The following is a 12,187-nucleotide window of genomic DNA, read 5'->3' as shown; positions in this document are numbered from 1 at the left end:
TATTTTATTTGGAAATAAAGGTGTATTTTTTCCATTTTGCATCTATCACTATTTACAAGTTTAAAATAAAAAAAAATATAGAAATATGTCATCTTTACATTGATATTTAAAAAGTTTAGACCCTTAGGTAAATATTTACATGTTTTTTTTTTTTATTGTAATGATTTTTTTTATATTAAAACATTTTATTTGGGTATTTTTGGGAGGGTGGGATGTAAACTATAGTTTTATAATGTAATTGTGTGTTGTTTTCAATTTTTTTTACTTTTAGTTGTAGTTTTACTTTTTGGCCACAAGATGGCGGCCATGAGTTTGTTTACATGACGTCACTCTAAGCGTAACACACGCTTAGAGTGACGCAGTGGGGAGGCAACGGCCAGAAAAAGCACAGCTTCTGAGAGAAGCTGTCGCTTTTTCAGCGGGGGAGAGGAATCAGTGATCGGGCACCATAGCCCGATACATTGATTCCGTGGCTACCGAATCCGCGGCCGGGAGTGCGCGTGCACGCGCACGATCGGCCGCGGGAGCGCGCGGTAGCGCGCATGGTTTCTGGACGTAGTTTCTACGTCCAGAAACCAAAATAGGTTATTTATGCGGGTTTCAGCATCAGAAATACTTCCTATATCTATATATTGCTTTATATTGGTATCTAACCCCACACACCAGTAATGTTTAGCCCAGGCTACATTGTCAGGTGTTGTTTCTGTTAACTACAGTACACGCAACAAACAAACATTCCGCAGTGATGCTTCTTGCCAGCAGTAAAGATGTTGCCACCTGTGATAAATTTAAAAATGTAAATCAGGGTGAGGAAAGATTTTACAATGGGCTCATTTTTAGGTGAGGAAAGATTTTACAATGGGCTCAATGGGCTCATTTATACACTGAATGGGCTCATTTATACACAAAGATTTATACACTGACTCATTTATAAATGAATGCAGTACAATCTCATTATAGTACACCTCTGGCTATAGTAAACTCACTCCTCAGGTCCGAGCCATGCACCTGTATGAATATACAATGTATGACTAATTCTGATACAGTAAACTTCTGATATAGTAAACCACTTGAGCAGGTCCCTTGAAGTTTACTATAAACAGATTTTACTGTATTGTAAAATATGAGCAATTGTAATCGTTATGTTACATTTAGTACATTTAGTAATTTGAAGTACCTGCCTAAACAGAATTCCCACTGGATTGAGAGAAGAAGCCCCAAGTAAGTTTAAAACCTGAAACTTTGTCTCAGGCCTGGAACCCACTACAAAACGCTATCACAATCGCTAACGTTTTTAATGAGCGGTTTCTAAGCAATTTCATGAGCGATTGCTGGCGATTTTGGTAGCGTTTTTAAAAAGTGTCAGCTTTTTGCCAGCGAATGTGTAGCGATTAGTGTTTTTAATTCTGATTGGTCCTTTCAATTAATTGTAATTTTTTACAGTGTGCAGTAATGTAAAAACGGTAGCAAAATCACTCTGTGTAGGTTTTGACGAGTGATTACGCCAGCGTTTATATACTTTACATTGCAGAAATGCTAATGCTAATCACTAAACACTAAAAATGCTTCATGTCCTGCATTTGCGATTTTGGTCATCGCAATCGCTCCAGTGGAATTTGGTTCATCAATTAACATTAGCTGAGCATTTAGGGAAAATCGCTAGCGTTTTAAATCGCTCCCTATACGCTCACAAAATCGCTCTAGTGGCTGATGGTGTAATGGTTAAGGGCTCTGCCTCTGACACAGGAGACCAGGGTTCGAATCTCGGCTCTGCCTGTTCAGTAAGCCAGCACTAATTCAGTAGGAGACCTTTGGCAAGTCTCCCTTACACTGCTACTGCCAATAGAGCGCGCCCTAGTGGCTGCTGCTCTGCTCTGGCGCTTTGAGTCCGCAAGGAGAAAAGCGCAATATAAATGTAATTTGTCTTGTCTTGTCTTGTCTAGTGGGTTTGAGCCCTCATGTACACTTTAAGTTCTGCTTCACTGTTCAGCATACGGTGGGGTGTGGGGAGAGGAGTGTATTCCCATGGCCCTCTTTCTCATCCCTGTGCTCGTTGGTATCAGGGGTGGGTGTGAGGGGTGCTATTGGTATGCTCCTGCCACAAGGCCCCAAAGATATGGTGCAAACAAAATATATGTTGGCCCGCACAAACCTTGAACATGTATAGCTAAATGGAGACTTCATAGAAAGTCCTTAGTCATAGCTGTACTACACATAGACATGAAACTCATTTATATGCATGTGGTGTACTCCGCCCATAACTGGCACCACCCAATGTGAAGCCAGGGGTGGAGCAAAATCAACATGCATCAACACACAAAAATTAACATAAGATAGAAACCCTATGAATACAGTATAATATTAATCTGACACATTAACACAAAAGGCTGAGATCCCACCATGCATGATGCAAGTCCATCTAGGGCCTGACTGTGGCTAATAACCAGCGTGGATCATGTCAGCTGGTTACTTTTTTGCTATGAAGATTTGTTGCAATAGTCAGAATAGAATGAGGCTGTACACGAGCATTTTTGTTGCGTCCTGCATCAGAAAGAACCCAACATCTTCAGTGATGTTGTACAAATAAATATTTGACAAACTAGTTAAATAGACAAACAGGGGCAGTATGGAAAAACACACAGCTGTACAGCACACCTTGCACTGAGCATACATTAACAGTCAGCAAAGACAACAATATCGAGATACAGCTGGAGAGAAGATCCTGCGCATTTGAGTTTACAATGATGGCCTGGGGGATGAGGGGTTTTCTGTGTGTAATGCTGGGCATACACAGATGCAATTCCGCGCCGGATCGAGCCGCTGGCCCACTCGTCCCCGCGTGCGCCCAGATCGATTCCGTCTCGTCCCTGCGGGCGCTTCCTTATCTTCCGCTCGATTCTGTCCATTGTCTGAAATATGTGCTATATTACCAACCCAGTAACTATATACAGTAAATAGCTTAGTTGGAGGCAATAAATTGGCCTATGTCCCATGAGTTTCCTGCTGCTTCCATCTGCTGTGTATGTTTCATCTCTAATCTGACCTGCACTCAATTTGAAACCGATTCCTGCTGCTTCCATCTGCTGTGTATGTTTCATCTCTAATCTGACCTGCACTCAATTTGAAACCGATTCCTGCTGCTTCCATCTGCTGTGTATGTTTCATCTCTAATCTGACCTGCACTCAATTTGAAACCGATTCCTGCTGCTTCCATCTGCTGTGTATGTTTCATCTCTAATCTGACCTGCACTCAATTTGAAACCGATTCCTGCTGCTTCCATCTGCTGTGTATGTTTCATCTCTAATATATTACATGTGGCTGATTTCTGCTGTCCTGCTCTGCTTTTCATATTAGTAGCGCCTAAGTAACATATTTACATTGTAATTTACTACTTGCTATTGAAATTCTGGCTTTTGTTTCACACTGCTGGCCTATCTGTAATTTCAAACAAAGTTGTAACACCTACAAGCTTGTTTGATTTGCAGGAGACTATAGTGGCCCTCCCCCCTGCTTAATTGCAAATCGTCTGCCAGACCATCCTGATTACTCATTTGCTCTGATGCTGTGTGTATATCAGGAGGTCTGGTAGTCGGGCCGGCCGACTTCGGGTCGTCTTCTAAGGGTGGAAATTAACCAGAATTTACCAGAATTCAACAGCAATTCAGCAGAAATCAGCATTACACCAAGGTAACTTCCTCAATCTTTTAGCCTCACCTGCATTCCTGATCACTATTCAAACCTCACACACATTGCTTCCTCTCTCCTACTCCATGCACCTTCCACCGTTCTCTACACATCTACCTCTGTCCAAACCACTGCCAGCCTCCTCTCCACACAACGTAATGCACCCCTTCCCCCCAGTCCTTTCTCTGGCTCACCCACACTTCACCCACCATATTCCTACCAACCCTTTGCCACCCCTCCACCACTACCACATGCTATTCCTCCACCTGCTTCTCCAGCTGGTCCCAGTGCTTTCTCCCTCCATCCTCAACCCACCCATTCCTAGACCCCCACTGGTCCCCAAACTCCCAGCCAACCCCCTTCCAGCCCCTCCACACTCCTCTTGCATCCGCAGACCACACCATAATAATCTCATTCCCATCCATACAACCCCCAGGCACTCTCTCCCTCTGTTTTGTGGTCTATGGAATGCCAGATCTGTCCGCAACAAGCTCACATCCATCCATGAGCTCTTCCTCTCTAAATCCCTCACCTTCCTCGCCCTCACAGAGACATGGCTCACCCCCTCTGACTGTACCGCAGCCGCTGCTCTCTCCTATGGGGGACTGCATCTCAGCCACACCCCCAGACCTGACAACAGGTCTGGAGGAGGAGTGGGTCTGCTTCTCTCCGCACCCTGCACCTTCCGGGTCCTATCACCGCCCCCTTCCCTGCACTTCTCATCCTTCGAGGCCCATGTAATCCGCCTGTACCAACCTCTCCCAGCCATCATTGCGGTCCTATATCACCCCCCATCTGCTCCAACTTCACTCTTCCTGGACAACCTGGCCTCCTGGCTCCCCCACATCCTGTCATCTGACCTCCCCACCATCATACTCGGGGATTTCAACTTACCTATCGATGAGCCTATCTCCACTGCTGCCAAGCAGCTACTCTCCCTCACCAAATCCCTTGGTCTCTCTCAGCACACAAATTCCACCACCCACCGCGCTGGTCATACTCTTGACCTCATATTCTCAAAGTCCACCTCCCTCAGCAACCTGGACATCGCACCTTTCCCTATCTCTGACCATCACCTCCTCACCTTCACTATCTCCCCACCAACAACTTCTCTCCCCACCCCTCAGCCTGGTCGATGGCAGAGAGACCTACGTAATCTCAACCCAAATGTCCTAGCAAGTCCCCTTCTCTCCCTCTCCTCCCACCTACCCACCCTAACATGCCCAAATGAAGCGGCTGCACAATATAACCTTGCCCTCTCATCTGCTTTAGATCAAGCTGCCCCCTCAATCTTCCGCCCTATCAAGCCCCCCAACCCCCAACCCTGGCACAACACCCACACACGTAACCTCAGGAAAGAAACTCGAGCAGCCGAACGGAAATGGAGGAAATCACATCTCAATGCTGACTTCCTAGATTATAAGGCCAAACTGTTACTCTTCCACACTGCCCTCTCCGAGGCTAAACAAAGGTACTTTGCAGCACTGATTGTAACCCAAGCTTCCAACCCTCGACAGCTTTTTGCTACCTTCAATTCCCTCCTCAACCCCACTCCTCCCCCTCCCAGCTCCTCCCTCTCAGCCAATGACCTTGCCAACCACTTCACCACTAAAATTGCAACAATACGCAATGAAATTTCCCTCCTCCATCCCTCCCTTACCAATGCGTCTCAGGTTGTCCCCTTGCCTTCCCTCCCAGCGGCTCCCTTGTCTCATCAACCCCTCGCCTCTTTTGCTCCTGCCACCATTGATGAAGTCAGCCTGCTGCTAGTGGCTTCCCCCCCCACATCCTCTCCCTGTGATCCGGTACCCGCGAATACTCTTCGTCCCCACTTCTCTGACCTGGCCCCAGTCCTCACTTCCTTGTTCAATCTCTCCCTTTCCACAGGCATCTTCCCCAAAGCATTCAAACAGGCCACTGTGCTTCCCCTGCTGAAAAAACCCTCACTCGACCCATCCCTACCCTCAAACTACCGCCCAATCTCCCTCCTTCCCTATGCTTCTAAACTCCTCGAACGCCTAGTCCACCAGCGCATTACCCAATACATCAACACCAATGCCCTACTTGACCCCCTACAGTCTGGATTCCGACCTGCGCACTCAACTGAAACAGCCCTCGCCAAGGTGGTCAACGACCTTACCCTTGCCAAGGCCAAAGGCAGTTATTCCATCCTGCTCCTCCTTGACCTCTCTGCAGCATTTGACACTGTTGACCACTCCCTCCTCCTCCAATCACTACAGTCCATGGGCATCCATGGGCTTGCCTTGGCCTGGATCTCCTCCTACCTATCCAATCGCTCCTTCACCACTTCCTTCAATGGCTCCTCCTCAACTCCTGCCCCCCTTTCAGTTGGGGTCCCCCAGGGCTCTGTTCTAGGCCCCCTTCTTTTCTCCATATACACTTCCTCAATTGGCAAGCTTATCTCCTCCCTGGGCTTCAATTACCACCTTTATGCAGATGACACTCAGATTTACCTCCATACCCCCGATCTCTCAGCCACCACCATAAACAAGGTCTCCTCGTGTCTCTCAGCAATTTCCTCCTGGATGTCAGCTAGGTTCCTAAAGCTTAACCTAGACAAAACTGAGCTCCTGATCCTTCCACCCCATGCTGCTGCACCTATCCCAGGTTTCCACCTCACAATCGACAACACAACCATTCTCCCTACCTCCCAGGCCCGCTGCCTGGGTGTCACCTTGGACTCTGACCTCTCCTTCATCCCACACATCCAAAACATCACAAGAGCCTGCAATTTCCACCTCCGTAATATCTCCAAGATCCGCCCATTCTTAACCCCGGACACGACCAAACTGCTCATCCATGCCCTCATCATCTCCCGCCTTGATTACTGTAACTCACTCCTTTCTGGCCTCCCCCTGAAACGCACTGCCCCCCTTCAATCAGTGATGAACGCGGCTGCAAGACTCATCCATTCTTCGCACCGCTCTGCATCCACATCTCCCCTTTGTGAATCCCTGCACTGGCTCCCTATCCGTCTCAGGATAAGTTTCAAGATTCTATGCCTGGCGTATAAATCTGTGCACAAAACATGCCCTACCTACATCTCGCAGCTTGTTCACAAGTATACACCAGGTCGCCCCCTCCGTTCCTCCAACGACCTTCGCCTCACCACCCCGCGCATTTCACACTCCCATGCCCGCCTCCAGGATTTCTCAAGAGCTGCCCCCACCCTCTGGAATGCCCTTCCACCACCCATCAGACTTGCTCCCTCTTTCAACACATTCAAGCAAGCCCTCAAAACCCACCTCTTTATGATGGCCTACCCACCTCCTACCACACAGTAACTCTCTAAGGAATATTTAACAGCCCCCCCTAGTGTTTCCACCCCTCCCTTTAGATTGTAAGCCTCTGGCAGAGTCCTCCACTCCCTAGTGTAATCTACAGGATCATGTGCTCCTGTCCTATGACAGCCTGTACTTGTATTACTGGGCCTACCTAACCAGCCCATATTGCATGATCATGTATTTTGTACAATTTGTATGTATAACTTTGTTCTATGTGTATAACCCTATGTATGTCATCCTTGTATAATTGTATATATTTATTGTCCAGCGCTGCGTAATATGTTGGCGCTTTATAAATACAATAAATAATAATAATAATAATAATGAGTTACATGCTGGAAAAGTTGTACTTTAGCAAGGTCAGTGTGGAGGAGAGAAGCATTAGAGCAGGGCTAGATTTCAGGAAAGGCCACCAAGGCCAGGGTCTTGGGCAGCAGCTGGCCATAAGGCGGCTGGACATGGAAGAGAGATTGCTGCATATGGAATATGAGGCTGCAAATGGAATTCAAATGTTGCAAATAAGGAGCAACACATGGAAATAGGGAACTGCTGCCCAAGGGACCTGTATAGAACTGAAGGGGGCTGCTGTACATGAATGTTAGACAAGGAAGAGGGAACTGCACGAGGAATAGGAGGGGGTGCTGCACATGGAAGGGAAGCTGCTAGAAAGTTGGTCTAGGAGTGGAAAAAGTATAATTCCAGCCTTGCAATAGAGAAATACTGTAGGCTGTAGAGGGAAGAAGTGATTAGTGTGGATGAGAAAGAGAGAGATCTTTAGCAGAGGGTAGATCTGATGGGAACTGGAAACACATTTATCTATATCAACGAATAGAGGAGACAGGTTTCAGAGGGCTTTTTAGGTAAGAGTAATAGTGGCCACATATGATACAAAGATCTGCGTTTGCTTTTTGTTTTTATCTGATTGAATTTTCCATTTTCATTGATAGAAGTTGATCGGGAGTGGCTGATTTTTCCAATCATAATGTTCTGAAAATTGACTGGTGTAGGATAGATTTTCAATTTCTTGATTTATGGACCCAATCAATTATTTCAAAGTGTTCAATCATATTTTTTTTCATAATTGGGGAAAAATTGAACAAACGTGTGTTACATTGGTCAGATTATTCTAGGACCACTAGCCTACAAAGGAAATATATATAAGGGGGAGGGGAGGTAAACGACCAAGAAAATATGGGGAGGGAGACCACTATATGGCCAGAGAAAACTTTAAGGGGGAGGGAGAATACTAAGCCCCCAGGGAAAACAACAATGGGTGCCACTATACACAGCACAGGGGGCACTATATGGGGGCACAGGGACTACTATAGAGGGGCACCACACAGGGGCCACTATAAGGGGGGCACAGGCTCCACTATAAGGTGGCTCTGCCTCCCTCCACACAAGATTCATTAGGTACTACTGGTTCTCCCCAGCCCCACTGCTCTCCAACCATTTGGGTCACTTGTGGTAAAGGTTGGCCCTGTTTGGTGGTCTTCGTAAGATAGATGTTCAGGTAGGAAATAAAAGACCAATTAGTTCAGTCCATAGCTGTCCCATTCTGAGAACAATATGGTGTGTTGCACTGAACAATCTAAATGTATCATGCTGTTTGCAGATTTGCTTGTGTTTTGTTTTGCTTTGATTTAGGGCAAACAGTAGGTTTGCTCCCAGTAAAGATGATTCTCAGTTTTCAGTCTAGTAAGTTGCCCATCTATTGGGCAGGTTTTGTTTATGCTTTGTTTCCTGTTATTATTATTTTTTCAAAACACTGACGCTCACAATGTTTGTCAATCAAGGGGCACGTTGGTCAGTTGCTTCTATGCCTGCGTCACATCACAGGCCACTGCAAATGTTTTTTATTGCATTACATGTACATTATGACGCAACAGTGCAAGCCCCTGTGTGACACTAGCCTAACGCCTGAATAGCAGTTGTAGAATAAAAAAAAATAATTATAATAAAACACATACAGTATAATGCTCAAATGAGACTCCTTACCTGTTCCTTCCAAAGTAGAAAAAAAGATTCACCAATTAGAGACAGTACCGCCACACTGTCCTAACTGCTTTCATATAATCTATTAAAAAGAGTACAATGAGATAACCTGTTATCGTTATGTAGAACATGTAGTCCTCACAAAGTCTATAAATAGATGCACAATGTGACAAGACATGCAAAACGCACTTCTGTAACAGCTACTTATGCTATTATATCTGTGTAAAACCTTTGTTTTATTTGTTTTTAATTGCCAGGTTCCTGAAAAGTTAGTTGAAGAATTGTAAAAGTAGCTGAAGACTTTTATTTTGCTGAAATGTCATGGTAATGATGTCGGTGCTTTATAAACCGCATAGATAAATATGTAACAGTTTTGGGCCAACAGCCGCCCTAATCACTAGTTTAAGAGCACTGTAAAGTTTCCAGGAACTGTGAACTGAAGTAAAATAAGATATGACGTTGATACATCTTTAAGAAACTGTATTTGAAGTGTTATCCAGTGCAAAAGGGTTTAACAGTCCCTAAACTGTGTACGTCCCCTATTGGCTTGCCTCCAATACATTTACTTCTGTAATGTTATGTTTATGTAGTCCGGCAAACTCTGCAGACTTGCAGACTTGCGTACAGAGAATCTGTACTCTTACAAAAAAAAGCATACTATTCTATTCATTATGTTCTCCTGAGCCCCTCTGTGCTGTTTCTGTCTCTCCCTGCTGCAATCCTGACTTGTAATTGCCATTTTTATGCAGTGTTTACAAACAAAAGACATAGCAAATGATAGGCTGAGAGTAGCTCAGTGTGTGAGTCATACAGACTGTGCAGGGGGCCTGGAGAGGGTGTGTATAGCTTCTATCCAATCACAAGCAGCACAGCACATTCCAGCCTGACTGCCTGAACCAGACAGAGGAGAGAAGATTAGATCTTAAAACCGAGATAATACAGCCACTGTGCAACTAGGAAAGGCTGCAGTTAGACAGACCACATTAGAACAGCTATAGGAACTTATAGGATAGAAGAAATAAGGATGAACATTTTGTTACAGAGTCTCTTTAAAGTGGACCTGAACTCTTGCACAGGACAGAAGGAAAATGTAAAGAAATGCCCCTTGTATGTATTTAGAGAGTTTAGCTTGTCTAATTCCCCCTCATCTGTGACTAATCCCAACTGTAATTTTATCTCTCAGCTGTGTCAACTAACTGCCTCGACAGCGCAGCTAACTGGTAAACACAGATTGTTAACTCTATGTCTGCTTCCATGAAAGCAGGAAGTAGACCCGCTGCAGATTTATAGCAGGATTTGTATCAGCTGTAACAAAGAAATGTTTTTCTTTAAAGGTTATTGTGCTGTTGCTTATCTTTTAGAGCAGAGATGAAGTTCTGAGTTCAGGTCCGCTTTAAAAACTGAAAGCAAGGGAAGTAGTTACAAAACTTATGTTGCAAAAAAAAAATCAGAGAGTGATTTGGCAAGTCAGCCTTCTGCACAGGATGAATACAGTAGGAAAATCACAGCCCTCAGCAATGCATCCTTTTTGTAATTACATAAGATTTTAAAAAGACATTGCCTGTGGTTTTGCATAGGAAAAGCATATTAACTTTTACATGTCTGCAACTGTGTTCATGCAAAATGGGCACCACAGAAATTTGAGCACTAGTAGAATATCAGCAAAATTACGGATATTCTACTATTGGGCAGTGCTAATTCCGATAGCAAAATATCAATGTACTTTACCAATATTTTACTGTTGCTAAACCTAACCCTATTCTCACATGAGCCTGGACTGGGAGCACCTCCCTGCATGCAGCTGCATAAGACACTGTACTGCAGACCTGATGAAGCAGGCAGGTCCCGCCAAATGAATCATCCGTCCTTTGTCTAATAAAATTATTATACTTAAACCTCCAACCCAACTCCATTACCCACGTTTACCCATTTCATACTACAACAGCAAGGACAGCTGCACAAATACAAGCACAGCTACAAAGCTTCAAGAACTGCTACACAACTTAGAACACAGCTACAAACACAGCTACACAACTAAAAGGATAGCTACACAACTACAAGGACAGCTACACAACTGCAACCAGGCCAATAATAGGTGCCAAATGAATAGGTAGATACAGCAAAGGGCTCCCTTCACTGTATCTACCTATTCATTTGGCACCTTTTATTGGCCTGATGAAGCGGGCTCAGACTCGCGAAACGCGTTGCCTGTGCTAAATAAAAATCTTTTGTGATATACAAGGATTTCGTCATTGAGGTAAGCCACCTCATATTCTCTTATTGTTTTTAAGCTGTTTTTAGATGCTTTTATTCAACCAGGATGCCTCTTTACTCCTATTGTGCTTAGTTTACCCCAACACACGTAGTGTCTGAAGGGTGGTGACAGACCAGTTGTGGTTTCCACCACAGTGGACGATTGTCCCTAATTTTTCCAAAGAGAGCAACCACATCCAGGTCCCGGCCGGGACTACCCCGAGTGGAGTCAGGTTCATGGTCTCCACATGCTTCATACGGTCGGTTGCCCTTTGCAACCCCCCTTTGTGAGTAGCATTTTTTCATTTTCTTTATCCACTTGTACATCGACATACTGCACTATTGGGCTCCCATATTTGTCTCCTATATTTCTTCTCCACAGGGTGCCGAGACACCCCTACTGCATTTCTTAACTACAGATATAGCTACACAACCACAAGCACAGACACACAACTACAAACATAGCTATACAAACACAAACACACAACTACAGACATAGCTACACAAACACAAACACACAACTACAAACATAGCTACACAACTACAGGCATAGTTACACAAGCACAGCTACACAACTACAAGGACAGCTACGAAACTACAAGCACAGCTACACAACTACAGACATGGCTATACAACTACAAGCACAGCTACACAACTACAGACATGGCTATACAACTACAAGCACACACACAACTACAGACATAGCTACACAAACACAAGCACAGACACACAACTACAGATATAGCTACACAACCACAAGCACAGACACACAACTACAGACATAGCTACACAAACACAAACACACAACTACAGACATAGCTACACAAACACAAACACACAACTACAAACATAGCTACACAACTACAGGCATAGTTACACAAGCACAGCTACACAACTACAAGGACAGCTACGAAACCACAAGCACAGCTACACAACTACAGACATGGCT

This window comes from Hyperolius riggenbachi, chromosome 2, assembly GCF_040937935.1.
Source record: "Hyperolius riggenbachi isolate aHypRig1 chromosome 2, aHypRig1.pri, whole genome shotgun sequence".
NCBI classification, from domain to species: Eukaryota; Metazoa; Chordata; class Amphibia; order Anura; family Hyperoliidae; genus Hyperolius; species Hyperolius riggenbachi.
Note: the sequence above shows the minus strand (reverse complement) of the source record.